We start from the raw sequence: 14,825 nt of genomic DNA, 5'->3' as shown, positions 1-14,825 counted from the left end.
ATACCCACTGCTGGTCATCACACATATGAAATCCACCTCTGCTTCCTCAAACCTCTACCAGCCAAGTCAGAATAGAAATTATTGTGTTTACTACCATAACCATGAAGGAACTACACCAGAGCAAAAACCTCTGTTCCTGAAACTAAAATGACACTGCAGAACGGTTCTTGCTGGAGCCCTGACATGCTGGCAGGCCAGCCGGCATGTGAGGAGCCTGGCATGGATGCAGGGGAGGCACACGGAGGAGTACCACAGAGGCAATTTAACTCTGTAGCTTTTGTCAAGTGCCAGTAGATAATAATCAGTGTGTATAAATCTACTACACAGAGAAAGTTAAACTATTTGATCTTAAACAAAAGTGTTGATTAAGCCCTAAAGGATAATTAATTAGTGTAAGATTTATGTTAATACTCTATCACACCAAAAACATCTCTAAAAATACCTATCAATATTATTCCATCTATTCATCTACCTATATTTTTATCCCAGAATATCACAATGATAAAAATAAGTTAATTGTATTCACGCTAAGCAACCTAAGATTTACTTAATAATTTGAAGGTCTACTTGATATTTGGTTTAATTGTTGGCAGATGATTCATTGAGATGGAAAATCATACTTCATTGTGCAAAGATAAATTTTCTCAGAAAACACTTCCAAAACTGCAGTAAAATTCTTTTGAAGGATTAAGTACATTACAGAGATTAGTGTGTCATTTTGAAATAGGAAAGAGTGAAGAAGATAAAAAAAGGTACAATTTATTCTAATGTGCATATATGTAAAACAATAATCTTCAAGCCATTTTACTCTAATAATTGTTCAAAGATCATAAAATAACATTGGTACCTTAACAAAGGTGAAAACATTACATTGCAATCTTCATACCATTTAAAAATAGTATTTTGTTTTCTTCTGTCAGTCAGGATCTGAGTTTAAGGAAGCTACAAACTGGATGACTAGGTAGACAGTGTTACAGATTACATAATTTTTCATCAGGAAATAGTCATCTTTAGCCTTCTGTTCAGAAATTCTGTAAGTACTTAAAACATAAAGGATTCAGTTCCAGAATTTGACAGAGCACTTCATCCTCTAAGAAGACCAAGGGAAGTTAAAAACATTCATCTGAGGGCAGACCCATCAGTCTTTACAATCCTACACTTTAAACACTATTTTTTTTATCTTTCAAAACATACAATGCAGGGAATGAAGAAAATAGGAAAAATTACACTGTAAGAGAGAAATAAACTTCTTTTAGGTTAATGCTTTAGAAGACTAGAGAGCTAAGATACAAGCAACCTTGGAAGAAACTAATAAGAAAAAGAGATTTTAAAAAGCACTGTAGCTCAAACCAGTTCAGGTTCCCCTGGCTGGTACGAATGTAAAATACTAAAACAATAATGAGAAAATTCTTGGGGAGTCTCAAAATCAGAGTGTTGCAGGAGAAATTCCTGACAGCCCGTTGCTATTACGTTCTAGCCAGAGAAATTCAGATTGGTTAGGCAGAACGGAGGGAAGGTCCACACGGCAAAAAGCCTCTTTCACCAGAAGAAGACATGTCCACAGCACAGCTCCAGGTGGAAACATCCAGGCTGATGTGAGAGACAGAAACTGGATCGCCATGTTTGCAGGTGAAAGCAGAACAGACCGGCTTGGGCAGAAGAGGATTTGAATGCAGCTGCCCTGCTTTTGCTGCAGAACAGCTTTGGTCAGAGACAGCCTCAACATCCCTTCCCAGCACTGGCCACACTACTCGGAACCTCTCCCCAGTAAGCCCAGAAAACGTGAGTTTAAAAGGGCTGTGATTGCTCTCTAGAAATATATTCTGAAGAGGAGTAGAGACATGGGTGAGGAACCTGTTTAGGGACAGCACTGGCACAAATGTAAGGAGCACAAACTGTCTGAGAATAAATTCAGGACAGGAGTGAGGTTTCTAATAGCCTGAAGAGTGAGGCTCTGCCCAGCCTTTGAAGAGGTGCAATGGGAGTGATGCCCCAGCTAAATTTAAACTGTGGTGTGCTTGAATCTGAACAAAATAAGAAGACCAGCCTAGCATCACAGCAAAACAGAGTTGATGACTCCAGAGGCCTCTCTAGTCCTATCTCTTATGCAGAAAAATGTGAGAAGATATGCATCTGTTGCCAAGTCAGGCCACTACAGCAGCCAAAAACATGTATTTATGAGTCAGCGTTCTGGGCGCTATACAGTTAGTAACTTCTGTTCACCTGACACATTTTTACTTGCTAGTAAGTACTGCTAATAATAGTTAGTTATGGAGGAAGAAAAGAAAAATCGCTTTTCAAAGCTTTCAGTTTACAAACCTTCATAAAGGTATCTTTATTTCCTAGGTTCTCCTGAATATCAAAATAGATTTAAAGAAAAACAGATGATGACACTTAAGGCTGGACACTCATCACTTTCAGGAGTTAGGGCAGTACAAGTACATCTCATACTAAGTATAAGGAACGTAACTATATCACCATTTGTAGAAACAATGCTGTGATTCTTAGACAAAATTTTTATTCATCTCAAAAGTACAAAAAGGACAATTGTCTTTTACACTGACTATGGCTTTCCAAGTATGCTTTCAACAGCATTAGTCATAGCATAACTATGGAAACACCAAGTTGGAACCCATTCCACCAATCCAAATCCTACTGTGCCCACATACTGCAGGAGGTAGAGGTGTCCTCTTTCACAATTAGCTTCTTTATTCCTATTTTAAAGTCCCTAGGCTGCTTGATACATATGAAATCATACAACCTCAGATTGTTGCGAATGAAATGTATGTATATTAATTACTATGCTACTTGGACAACAGGTGCTTTGTAGATGAAATCTGGGTGCTGAAAATAGTGCATACCTAAAACTTTCTTTCTCAGACTTCAAGATAAGACTAGGTGGGCAGGATTAGATCTTCAGTCAGCAACTATCTATCTGTACAAAACTACTCACACAACCCACCTGCAATATGAAAAGAAAGGACGAAAGGAACATCATTCTGGAAACTGCTAGTGTAGTTACTTTATTTCAGTGCTTTAGCTATATCAAAAATATTTTTCTTACTGGCAGTTCCACATAATATAAAGAAAAACTTTAATCTAAAAATAAGGAGGGATGGAAATAAAATGAGGGGTGGGGGATAAAGCTTCAGTCACTCTTTTATTTTAATGGCTTTCTTTCAAATTAAATCATGAAAAAATAAGCAGGCTGAGCCTGTGAAGTATTGACCCAACAGATCATAACTATTTCAGAGAAGTCATCATAATCTATCATGCAAATATCTAGACTGGTTTTTAAACACATGGATTATTGACCCCAATATACTGCCAAAAGTATTCCATCATGTCAGTGCAGAAACCATGCATAAATATGTGCTAAATGTTTGTATTACATTTAATCTGGAAAAAGCCACCATAAATACAAAATAGATATGTTTCTACAAAGATAAGTGAATTTCTTTATTTTTCAACATGAGTAATTGCATGAGAGAATGCTGAAGTTTTCTTATACATACTTTCTGCTTTAAAGGAAGCTGTTAAGTTACAAGAACGTAAATGTAAGTGTTAGAAGCCTCAAACTTCCGAATGCATTTGTAGTCCTATGAATTATTTTTGCTTATACCAGCGAGAAAAGAAAAATATTCCCTGTAATTTACTTTAGTTTCCACATCTGAACACAGAGCATATCTTTTATGGTCAGTTATAAATCCCTAAAAGCTGTTCATATAAAATACATCAAGCAATCAAATCACAATGAAGTAAACTACAGAGAACACTGCAGATCCAAGCATTCAGCACTTCAACTTTAGCATAATATTACACTAGATCTCATTGTGGAAAAAAAAAAATAACAACAAAAAAACCTGTCATGTGGAAAAATCTTTCCAAATTGTGTTTTAGAGAACCAATATCCTGTCTCTACATCACAGGCAGCCTCTGTTAAGCATTTAAGTGCTCTCAGTGAAAAGTAACAGTTTCTTCTCCAATCCTGAACTCTCAGTGACCGTCACGGAAAGTAACAGTTTCCCATTCCCTGTCAGCCAGTGGCATTAATACTCATCAAAACAAAACGAAACACCTTCAAGCAAATATCTGCTTCTGATTAATCTCCATCCTAATGAATTAAATGCATGAGAGGCAACCTGCTGCCTTGTTTACGCCTTTTTAATATGAGGAGCAGAAGTTGGATATAAGGGGTTTGCTGCCCTTAGGGCTACGAAATATGCCTGCTGTGGCAGGGAGCCAGCTCTCCGAGGGAGCCTGCTTTGCTGTTTCTCTCACAGCTATTTTCTAATGGATAATTTTTAAACAGACACACACAAACACATGAGTCACCACAATACAGGGCTGGGGTTTTTGTTATTATAGTTTAAGTCCTGTAAGTATTTGTACTCATACAGAGGATCTCAGTTTCGGTTTGGGGTTTAGTTTTTTTTTCTTTTTTAAAAGGGAAGGAGCAAGGGGTGGGGGGACGTCTGGATTTTTTTTTTCCCCAGCTGACTTTCCCTCTATAAAGCACAGCACATAAAACACCTTTCTTCAGCTTAACCGACATAGACTCAATTAGTGCAACATTTTGCACACATCCAAGCAATCATGAGGCAGAGATATTTAGTTCAGTCCTCACATGTATTGCACAGAAACCTTTAGTTAAGGGTGGAAAGAGATTTTTTTTTTTTTTTTTTTTTTAAATCTCACAATGTAATTTACACACAGTGGAAACGCCTACAAGGAGATGAAGTACCTGCACTGGGGAGATGTTCAGTTGTTCACTTCATCTTCCGTTGACAAGGAAACCAAACCGCACTTCATTCTCCAGGAAAACCTTCCACTGCCATCATTTGAAAATGTATTTATTTGTATATATGTATATATCTATCATCATCATCATCATCATGATAATAATAACCATCATAAAATACTGCTGGCAAAAGAATAAAAAAGTCAAGGTGCAAAATGTGCAAAAGTAAGGATCATTTCTTTGGCTGTTTTGCTTTGTTATCTTTAAGGAGGAAAAAAGTATTTAAAAATGGTAACTGTAACACGCTGCAAGAAAAGTTTCACATTATAAACAGGCATCAAAAACTGAAAAAGAAAAAAAAAAACCCTGCTGATTGCACTTAGTGTCAAAAAAAAAGAAACAATAACAAAAACAATAAAATTAACATCTTGCTCTGTGGCTTCCACCAGTATTGCAAGATTACAAACTCTGTGTAAACACTGCTGTAAAATGCATTTGCAATTCCCATCTCTTTATGAAAAAAAAACACCCTTAAAAAACACCCAAAAATAAAAATAAAACACCACCAGAGAAAATCCTCTGCAAAAAGAGTTAGAAACATGCCTTTTCTCATATCTTTAAAAAATAAGCATCATATTTCACATCGCTTTTCCGTGCCACAACAAAACCAGTTGCATATATAGATATATAGCTACTAAATGTATATCAGTTGTTGCTGGACTGGTAAGTCTGTATTATTAATATTATCATTTTTCATTCCCAGTGACTCCCGGCCCCAGCAGCACCTTTTGCTCACAGTTTAGTAACCATCGCATGCTAGGAAAAAAACTTGTCATCAGCAAAAGATCAAATCCATTTAAATAATAATCAAAGAGGAAGAAAAAAAGAAGAAAAAAAAACCCAAAAAAAACCCAAAAGGAAGAGAAAAAAAAAACGGGACAAAAAAAGGAGGACAAGAATGTCAGCGGAAAGGTACTCACCGAGCGGGAGTAAAAGGGAGGAATAAAAATGAGAGTTACTATAAAATACAGTATGGCGGTGGAAGAAGGAATGAGGCGCTTTTTTTTTTCTCTCTCCTCTCTAGTCTCTGCCTCCGGCAACCGCCACGTGATCCGCAGCCGGGCGGACTGGCAGCCGGGGGGGCGCAGCGGCGGCGGTGCTGGGCGCGGACCCAGCCCGCACCCAGCCCGGAGCCAGCCCGCACCGGGCCCGCCGCCCCCTGCGCTCCGCACCCGCGCCGCGGCGGCCGCCCGGCCTCGGCAGGTGCCGCTCGCACACGCACTCACTCACACGCACGCACTTACACACACACACAGTCTCACACCGAGGCGCGGGCACGCAGCCAGCTGCGCGGGCGAGGTGCGGAGGCGGGCGCGTCTTGCGCGGTAGCGCAACTTGCTCGCCGGTGCTGCGCGAAGTTACCGCCCGGCGCCGCCCGCCCGCCTGTTGCCCTCCGGCCGCGGCGGCGCCACCGACCTCTGCCCCGCCGGCCCCGCCGGTGCGGCGCCGCACGCCTCCGGGACTGGGACCGGCGGCGGGGCGGAGCGCGGAGCGGCGCCGGGGTTTGCCCGGGTTGGGGGGTGCCGTGCCCCGGCGGCGGCCCCAGGCCAGCGCAGGTCTCCGCGGTGTGCGCTCGGGTTACCCCTCCTGCAGCGCCGGCTCAGCGTGAGCGCGCGGGGGTACCCCGGCGCGCAAACAAAGCACGGAGGGGCACCCCCTGCTGCCGCTCCACCCCAGGGTCTGTGCACAGGGGCACCGCTCCTGCCACTGCCGGTGGGGGGGGGGGGGGGGGAGGTTGCACGGGGGTTCCCCTGCTGCCACTCAGGCTCCGGGTGTGTGCGCAGTTCGAGGTGTTTCTACGCCGTGCGCTGGGGCTGCAGTTACTCTGCCCCGCAGTGATGTCGGAGCGGTGCTGCTCCGTTTCCTGCCGGAGAGCGTTTCACGTGTGCAGTTGGGGAGAGAAGGACAGGTACCAGCAGTCCCATTTATTATTTGCTTTTGTTTCTTGGCCTCTGCCCTGCTTCATGGCCTCTCCCTCCTCCCCACCTGCCAGTGGCAGTGCTGTTGCTTCCCATTAACAAAGTTACTGGCCGAGGTGGGAAGGAAACAAGTGTTTTCCGAGGGGGTCACTCACTGCGGGGTGCACTGCCGAGAGCAGCCCACAGTCGCAAGCAGCGTGGCGCAGGTCACCGGACTCGGCGGGAGGGCGAGCCCAAGCGGGCACCCACCACGGCACTACAGGCAGCTGCCCGCAGCCTCTCTCATCACATGGAAGTGTTTCGGGTTGGGCCTCAAAGCACACAGGAGTGGCCCTGAAGCAGCTCCGTGGTTGGCAGAATGGCAGCTCTCTTTCTTTAACAGACAAGAAATATACCAGAGCAGGCTGTATGCTGCTGTTGCTGAGTTTCCTCAAGACGCTTGCTTTTCTCTTCTTAGCTCTCCTCGCCTGTCTCCTTATTAACAACACAGCAAGCGGTGGCTGGGGCTGAGAGCAGCTTTGCTCTGACTCCAGCTGAAACAAGATGTGCGCACAGCACCGCCAGACCCCAACCCACCGCTTCAGCTCGGCCGGCAAAGGTTGCGTCCTCACTTCACTGGCCCCCAAAATGCTCACAGATAACAATCTCCCCAAAAACCTACTCCATTACTGCTTACGCAGTAACGAGGAACAGCAGCAAGAGACATCTGTATGAGATAAATTAACGGAGGAATAGAAGTGTGCATCCATAAACCAGGCGGTGTGATGGAGGGGGGAATCTAGGCAACTTCCCCGCTCCCTCCTCCTTCCCCCTTTTCTTCCTCACTTTTTTTTTTAAAGCCCCTCTCTTTTCATCCGGGTCAGGAGGCAGGAGATACAGTCAGGTTATTACTTTATAAAAATTACTGTGGCCAGTAAGAGGATGCCCTGCTATACAAAATACTGGTGAGGGCACCAGCCTGCCTTCTTCACATCCTCACACAAAGCTTTTTCCCTTGCCCTGGCCATTTCTTTCTTGCTTTCCTGTCCTTTATCTCTTCCCCAGTGTTTCCAGAAAATGAAAAGAAATCACAGAATCACAGAATGTTAGGGATTGGAAGGGACCTCGAAAGATCATCTAGTCCAATCCCCCTGCCGGAGCAGGATTGCCTAGACCATATCACACAGGAACGCGTCCAGGTGGGTTTTGAATGTCTCCAGAGAAGGACACTCCACAACCTCTCTGGGCAGCCTGTTCCAGTGTTCAGTTACCCTCACTGTAAAGAAGTTTTTCCTCATATTTATGTGGAACCTCCTGTGTTCCAGCTTGCACCCATTGCCCCTTGTCCTGTCAAGGGATGTCACTGAGAAGAGCCTGGCTCCATCCTCATGACACTTGCCCTTTCCATATTTATAAACATTAATGAGGTCACCCCTCAGTCTCCTCTTCTCTAAGCTAAAGAGACCCAGCTCCCTCAGCCTCTCCTCATAAGGGAGATGTTCCACCCCCTTAATCATCTTCGTGGCTCTGCGCTGGACTCTCTCTAGCAGTTCCCTGTCCTTCTTGAACTGAGGGGCCCAGAACTGGACACAATATTCCAGATGCGGCCTCACCAGGGCAGAGTAGAGGGGGAGGAGAACCTCTCTCGACCTACTAACCACACCCCTTCTAATACACCCAAGGATGCCATTGGCCTTCTTGGCCACAAGGGCACACTGCTGGCTCATGGTCATCCTGTTGTCCACTAGGACCCCCAGGTCCCTTTCCCCTACGCTGGTCTCCAACAGGTCTGCCCCCAACTTGTACTGGTACATGGGGTTGTTCTTGCCCAGATGCAGGACTCTACACTTGCCCTTGTTATATTTCATTCAATTTCTCCCCGCCCAACTCTCCAGCCTGTCCAGGTCTCTCTGAATGGCTACGCAGCCTTCCGTTGTGTCAGCCACTCCTCCCAGTTTTGTGTCATCAGCGAACTTGCTGACAGTGCACTCTATTCCCTCATCCAAGTCATTAATGAATATATTGAATAGTACTGGTCCCAGTACCGACCCTTGAGGGACTCTGCTAGACACAGGCCTTCAACTGGACTCTGTCCCATTGACCACCACTCTCTGGCTTCTTTCCTTCAGCCAGTTCACAATCCACCTCACTACCCGATCATCCAGACCACACTTCCTCAGTTTAGCTGCGAGGATGCTGTGGGAGACCGTGTCAAACGCTTTACTGAAATCGAGATAGACCACATCCACAGCTTTACCACCATCTATCCACCGGGTTACGTCCTCATAAAAGGCTATCAAGTTGGTTAAGCATGACTTTCCCTTGGTGAAGCCATGTTGAGTGCCCCTAATGATCCCCCTATCCTTGATGTGCCTAGAGACAGCACCAAGAACAAGTTGTTCCATCACCTTTCCGGGGATGGAGGTGAGGCTGACCGGTCTATAGTTACCCGGGTCCTCCTTCTTGCCCTTTTTGAAGACTGGAGTGACATTCACTTTCCTCCAGTCCTCAGGCACCTCTCCCATTGCCCACGACTTAGCAAAGATGTTGGAGAGTGGCCTAGCAATGACTTCCGCCAGCTCCCTCAGCACCCGTGGGTGCATCCCCTCAGGGCCCATGGATTTATGGACATCCAGATTGCTTAATTGGTCCCTGACCCAGCCCTCATCTACCAAGACAGATTCCTCCTCTATCCTGACTACTTCTGGGGCCTCAGAGGTCCGGGGCTCCTCAGGACAGCCTCCAGCAGTATAGAGAGAGGCAAAGAAGGCATTCAGTAACTCCGCCTTCTTTTTATCCTCTGTCTCCAGGGCCCCCACCTCATTCATCAGTGGGCCTACATTGCCTCTAGTGTTGGCTTTACCTGCAATGTATTTGAAGAAGCCCTTTCTGTTGTCCTTGACCTCTCTTGCAAGGTTTAATTCCAAGGAGGCCTTAGCTTTCCTAGTTGCCTCCCTACATCCTCTGACAACAGACTTATATTCCTCCCAAGTGGCCAGCCCCTCCTTCCATGATCTGGACACCCTCTTCTTCCACTTGAGTTTGCCCAGCAGTTCCCTGTTTAACCATGCAGGTCTCCTGGTACCCTTCCTTGACTTCCTACCTGTTGGGATGCTCTGATCTTGAGCTCGGAAGAAGCAGTCCTTGAATGCTAACCAACTATCTTGGGCCCCCTTACCTTCTAGTACCCTGTCCCATGGGATTTCCCCTAGCAATTGCTTGAAAAGGCCAAAGTTGGCCCTCCTGAAGTCCAGGGTTGTGATTCTGCTAGCTATTCTGGTCCTGCCACATGAGATCCTGAACTCTACCATCTCATGGTCGCTACAACCAAGGCTGCCCTCAACCTTCACCTCTTCAACCAGACCCTCCTTGTTAGTGAGGATAAGATCCAGCAGCGCTCCTCTCCTAGTTGGCTCATCCACCATTTGCATCAGAAAGTTATCATCAATGCACTGGAGGAACCTCCTGGACTGAGGATGGCTGGCTGAGTAGGCCTCCCAGCAAATATCAAGGTAGTTGAAATCCCCCATGACAACCAGGCCCTGTAATTGCGAGACTGCTCTCAGCTGCCTGTAGAAGGCCTCATCACCCTCCTCCTCCTGATCTGGTGGCCTGTAATAGACACCCACAACAGTATCACCCCTGCCAGCCTGTCCCTTAATTCGCACCCACAAACTCTCAACTCGCTCCTGATCCGCCCCTGGACAGAACTCAATACATTCTAGCTGCTCACTCACATAAAGAGCAACTCCACCACCTCTCCTTAGTGGCCTGTCTTTCCTGAACAAGACATAGCCATCCATGACCACATTCCAGTCATGGGGAATGAGGCGTCCCACCAAGTCTCTGTAATTGCCACTAGATCATAGCCCCCCGACCGAACACAGATTTCTAACTCCTCCTGTTTATTCCCCATGCTGCGTGCATTGGTGTACAGGCATTTCAGGGAGCGAGCTGAGCACACCGATTTCACCCCAGGGGGATGGGAGGCCTCCTGGTCTACCTCAACACTAGAGCATTGCCCCAGTGGTGCAAGCCCAGCTACTACCCCATCCCCCTTCAAATCTAGTTTAAAGCTCTCCGAATGAGCCCTGCTAATTCCTATCCCAGAACCCTTTTGCCCCTACGACATAAACCTTTCCCATGTATTACCGTCACGCCTGGTGTCTTATAAAACCAGCCATTATCAAAGAACCCAAAGCCCTGCCTGTAGCACCAGTCTCGTAGCCAGGCATTTATAGAGAGAATCCTACCATTCCATCCCACGTCATCACCTGAAAATGGAAGGAGGGAGGAGAAAACAACTTGTGCCCCAGACTCTTTCACCAACTGTCCTAGGGCCTTGTAGTCTTTCTTCATCCCCCTCAGACTACAGGATGCAGCTTCTTCCCCACCTGTCTGGAAGATCAGCAGGGGGTAGTAGTCTGTGGCCTTCACCAGGTTGGGGAGTTGCCTGGTGATATCCCTGATTCGGGCTCCAGGCAGGCTGCAGACCTCCCTGTGATGGGGGTCAACTCTGCATATTGGGCCCTCAGATCCCTTTAGGAAGGAGTCTCCAACCACTAAAACTCTTCTCTTCTTCCTTGTGGAGGAGGTAGCTATACGCCTGTCAGGTTTTTCTGACTGTGGTGGGACCTCTGATATAGGTTGCCTCTCCACCACATCCCCATTGGACCGGCTGTATTCCACTAGGGCTTCATATCTATTGCTCAGAGGCACCTGTGGAGGCAAGGTAGGCAAGGAGGGCACTCGCCTTTTGCCACGGCCATAGACTTGCCTCCACTCACTCCTCTCCTCTAGGTTATTGTTTTCCACCTGAGAGGGGCAGAGTACAGGGGTCCCTCGATCCTGGGAGCTCTCCGGCAGGTGCTCCCATTTTTGTTGCAGGGAAGGCAGAGCCTGGCTCCACCAGTCTATCTCCATTTCAGCCTCCCGAATGCTGCTAAGCCTTTCTACTTCGGCTTGAAGCCTTTCAACCTGGCTTTGCAGCTGTGCCGCTCAGCTGAGCAGATCATCTACTTGCTCACAGCGCACACAGCCCCCTGTCACCACAGAGATGCTGAAGCGTTCCCTGCAGCCTGCGACCTGCACCATCGCCTCCTTCCGTGGGAGCTCTGTCTGGATTCCCACATCCATTTTGGTCTTCCAATGCTCCCTTTCTTCTTTGAAATGGAAGAAAATGCTTTGAATGGAAGGGAAATGCTCCCTTTCTTCTTTGCTCTCAACTTCTTTTATGAAGTATAACAAGAACACTGGCCAAAGTTTAAAAATATATATAAACAGTTATGTTTTCTTGCTTGCTTTTTATTTTGGCACTGGGCTTGTTTTGGCATTTCATACCAGTCCTAGTTGTTCTCTCCCTGCTAAGTTTGGCTCTCAGGAGTAGGGCTGTACATCTGAGAATGTTTAAAACAAGCAAACAAAAAGGAAGTCCTTAAAAATACAAAAATCTATAGGAAATGAAAATGTTTGATGTAAAAACTAACCAACTGTACAATGTTTTACATACATATGACAATGAACTCAATCATATTGTGATAGTGTTAGAAACTATCACATCTTGAGATTTCAGGTGTGGAAGATGTATTTCCTTGGATGGTGCACTCTGAACAGCATTAGGTACTGAATGCAGAAGTACAGTTCAATGGCTGAGGTGTTTTTTAAATTGTTTTTAAGATCAAAACATGTTTGCAGAATCAAGGCCTAAATAACAATCCCATTTTGTTGTTGCTTTTCAGTTTCCATTATTGTTTATATAATTTTGAGCACATATGTCTTCCTGAAATAACAACAACAGCAAAAGTTAAAGGATGGTGTTTTAATTATCCAAAGTTGTATAAGAGATCTGACTTGTAAATTTGGGTCATATTGACAGATATATAGGAAACTGGATACATACATTTTGGACAATATATTTTACGTATTATTTACTCAGTAGATTCCAAGAACTAGGAATAAGGTAAACATGTAATTATATATGTTTTCCTTTTCAATGTGTATATATTGATTTGTTATACTATAAGTGAGTTAAAAAGTCATTACGATACATTGGGCAAATTTGGATGTAAACACTTAAAGGTGCAGGTCTTATGGGCGGCTTTATGTCCCAGGGGCAGTGCAGTGAGCCGTTCCAGACCAGGTCTAGAGACAGAGCCGAGGGGGATCCAGGCTCAGAAATTGTGACAAAATCACTTCCTGCTCTAGTTAGCATTGTAAATATTGGGATAAATGAACTGGTTCCTAAGGACTTAACCATAAGTTTACCTAAGGAATCACCAAAGTATGCTTCTGTTACTTTTCTGCTTACAATCCATTAAGGTGAAGTAAGCATTAAGGAGTAAGAGCTGCAAGAAGCCTGGCAAGAGTATGTGTTTGGAATAGGTTACAAGCAAGCAAGAAAGAGCTTGGGAGAAGGCGATTTTCACAGAATCCCAGGAAGCCTTTATACATCAGTGTCTGCTTTCTGGCTACTGCTGGAAGTTTCCTCCAAGAGCAGTTGTACACTTGATGCTGGATCAAAATGAGGGAAAGTTCAGCACATTGCACACATTATAGCTTGATCATGCACGGTGCTCAAGAAAGTATGCAGTAAAAGACTGCAGTTGAAAAAGAAGGAAAAGGAGCATCACTCAGATAATTTCCAGGACATGTGTTCATGTGCAATCCAATGCATGCAAATAAAGTGCCTGCTGGCATTTTTTAGGCTTTCCATTTTTCCTTTTGCGGGACAGCAACTGAGCTCCATTGCAACATGACTAAGAGTTATCCTTAAAAGTAACCAAGAATTCTGATCAGAAAGTGCATGAACCAGCACTTCAGTGCCTCTGCCTTGGCTACCAGCATAGAGATGCTTCCTAAGGTTCCCAAAACGTTGTACTTCACAGCCAGTGCTCTGTGGCTTGTGCTGGGGTCACTATTCTTCTTAGTCATGCCATACAATCCCAATATTTCACATCTCTTTCCTACACCTCTGCAATACCACTCCCTTCCCCCCTCCCACCCCCCTGTAGGAGCAGAAATAAGTACATGCTAAGAATCCCTCATTGCCTATAATCTCTTTTTCTTGAGTGCACGTAAACATCTATGCTTTCAGCACAGGGCTGCTACTGTATATCCACCTTGCTTCGGCAATTTTCTTCCTTTTCTACTGATGCTAGCACTGGAGGAACACACACTTCTTTTTTTTTTACATCACTTTCACTGCACTTACACTTTCCTAAAGCAAAGAAGCTTCTCTTTGCAGGTAGTAAGCAGTTAGTTGGGAGTCCAGCACTAACATACTGGCTTTGCACAGATCCGTCAGCGTGACTCAGCAGCCTGCAAGCCTGAGCTCAAGTTGCAAACAGTTACTAGTATCTCCTATTGCACTGGCAGAAGTCAGATAAAACAATACCAGATGCAAAAATAGCAACAGTAATAATAACAATAATGATAAAATAATTAGTGTTCCTTTTTGCAGATACAGCTGCCTGACCCTGTTTTAATGGCTAATTTGTATGTAATCCCTTCGAGACCATCCAGTATAACTATAGAGTTATAAGGTTGTGGGGTTTTTTTGTTTGTACATGTTGTTTGTATCTACCACAACAACAGGAAAGGGAGAACTAGTTAGCTGGCAATAAATGCTAAATGAAAAAATTACTTGAAGGTAGCCAAGGTATTACATTGTTAAATTGTTAAAGGAAGTGAAAACTGCATTTCTCAAACTTTCATATTAATATAGTTATCATTTAAATCCTTTTATGTCTTGGTTTTGTTTTGATTAAATTGCTATACCTTAGAAAATATCATAGAATCATAGAATCATAGAATCATTTTGGTTGGAAAAGACCTTTAAGATCAAGTCCAACCGTTAACCTAACACTGCTAAGTCTACCACTAAACCATGTCCCTAAGCACATCTACATGTCTTTTAAATACCTCCAGGGATGGTGACTCCACCACTTCCCTGGGCAGCCTGTTCCAATGTTTGATAACCCTTTCAGTGAAGAAATTTTTCCTAATATCCAATCTAAACCTTCCCTGGTGCAACTTGAGGCCGTTCTGCTATTTTCTTCTTTTGACCCTGCATTCTAGTTATGAACAAGAGCTAATCTTAGCTAGCTAACGAGATCTGACATGATCAC

The 14,825-nt window shown here is 44.7% G+C and overlaps 1 protein-coding gene across 2 annotated transcripts in view; it reads right to left on the bottom strand.

The window, feature by feature from the left end:
- The window catches only part of RALYL (RALY RNA binding protein like), a 471,140-nt gene extending 465,336 nt beyond the window's left edge, over positions 1-5,804 (bottom strand). For both annotated transcript variants that reach the window (XR_011047827.1, XM_068396465.1), the window contains exons 1-2: positions 5,722-5,804; positions 4,745-4,831 (exon numbers count right to left, since the gene is read on the bottom strand). The gene's annotated coding sequence lies outside the window, so the exon portion shown is untranslated. The remainder of the gene's footprint in view (positions 1-4,744; positions 4,832-5,721) is intronic.
- Between the last annotated feature and the right edge of the window lie 9,021 nt (positions 5,805-14,825).

The sequence above is a fragment of the Nyctibius grandis genome, chromosome 3, assembly GCF_013368605.1.
Source record: "Nyctibius grandis isolate bNycGra1 chromosome 3, bNycGra1.pri, whole genome shotgun sequence".
Lineage (NCBI taxonomy): Eukaryota > Metazoa > Chordata > Aves > Nyctibiiformes > Nyctibiidae > Nyctibius > Nyctibius grandis.
Note: the sequence above shows the minus strand (reverse complement) of the source record. Positions and strands in the feature narration are given on the sequence as shown.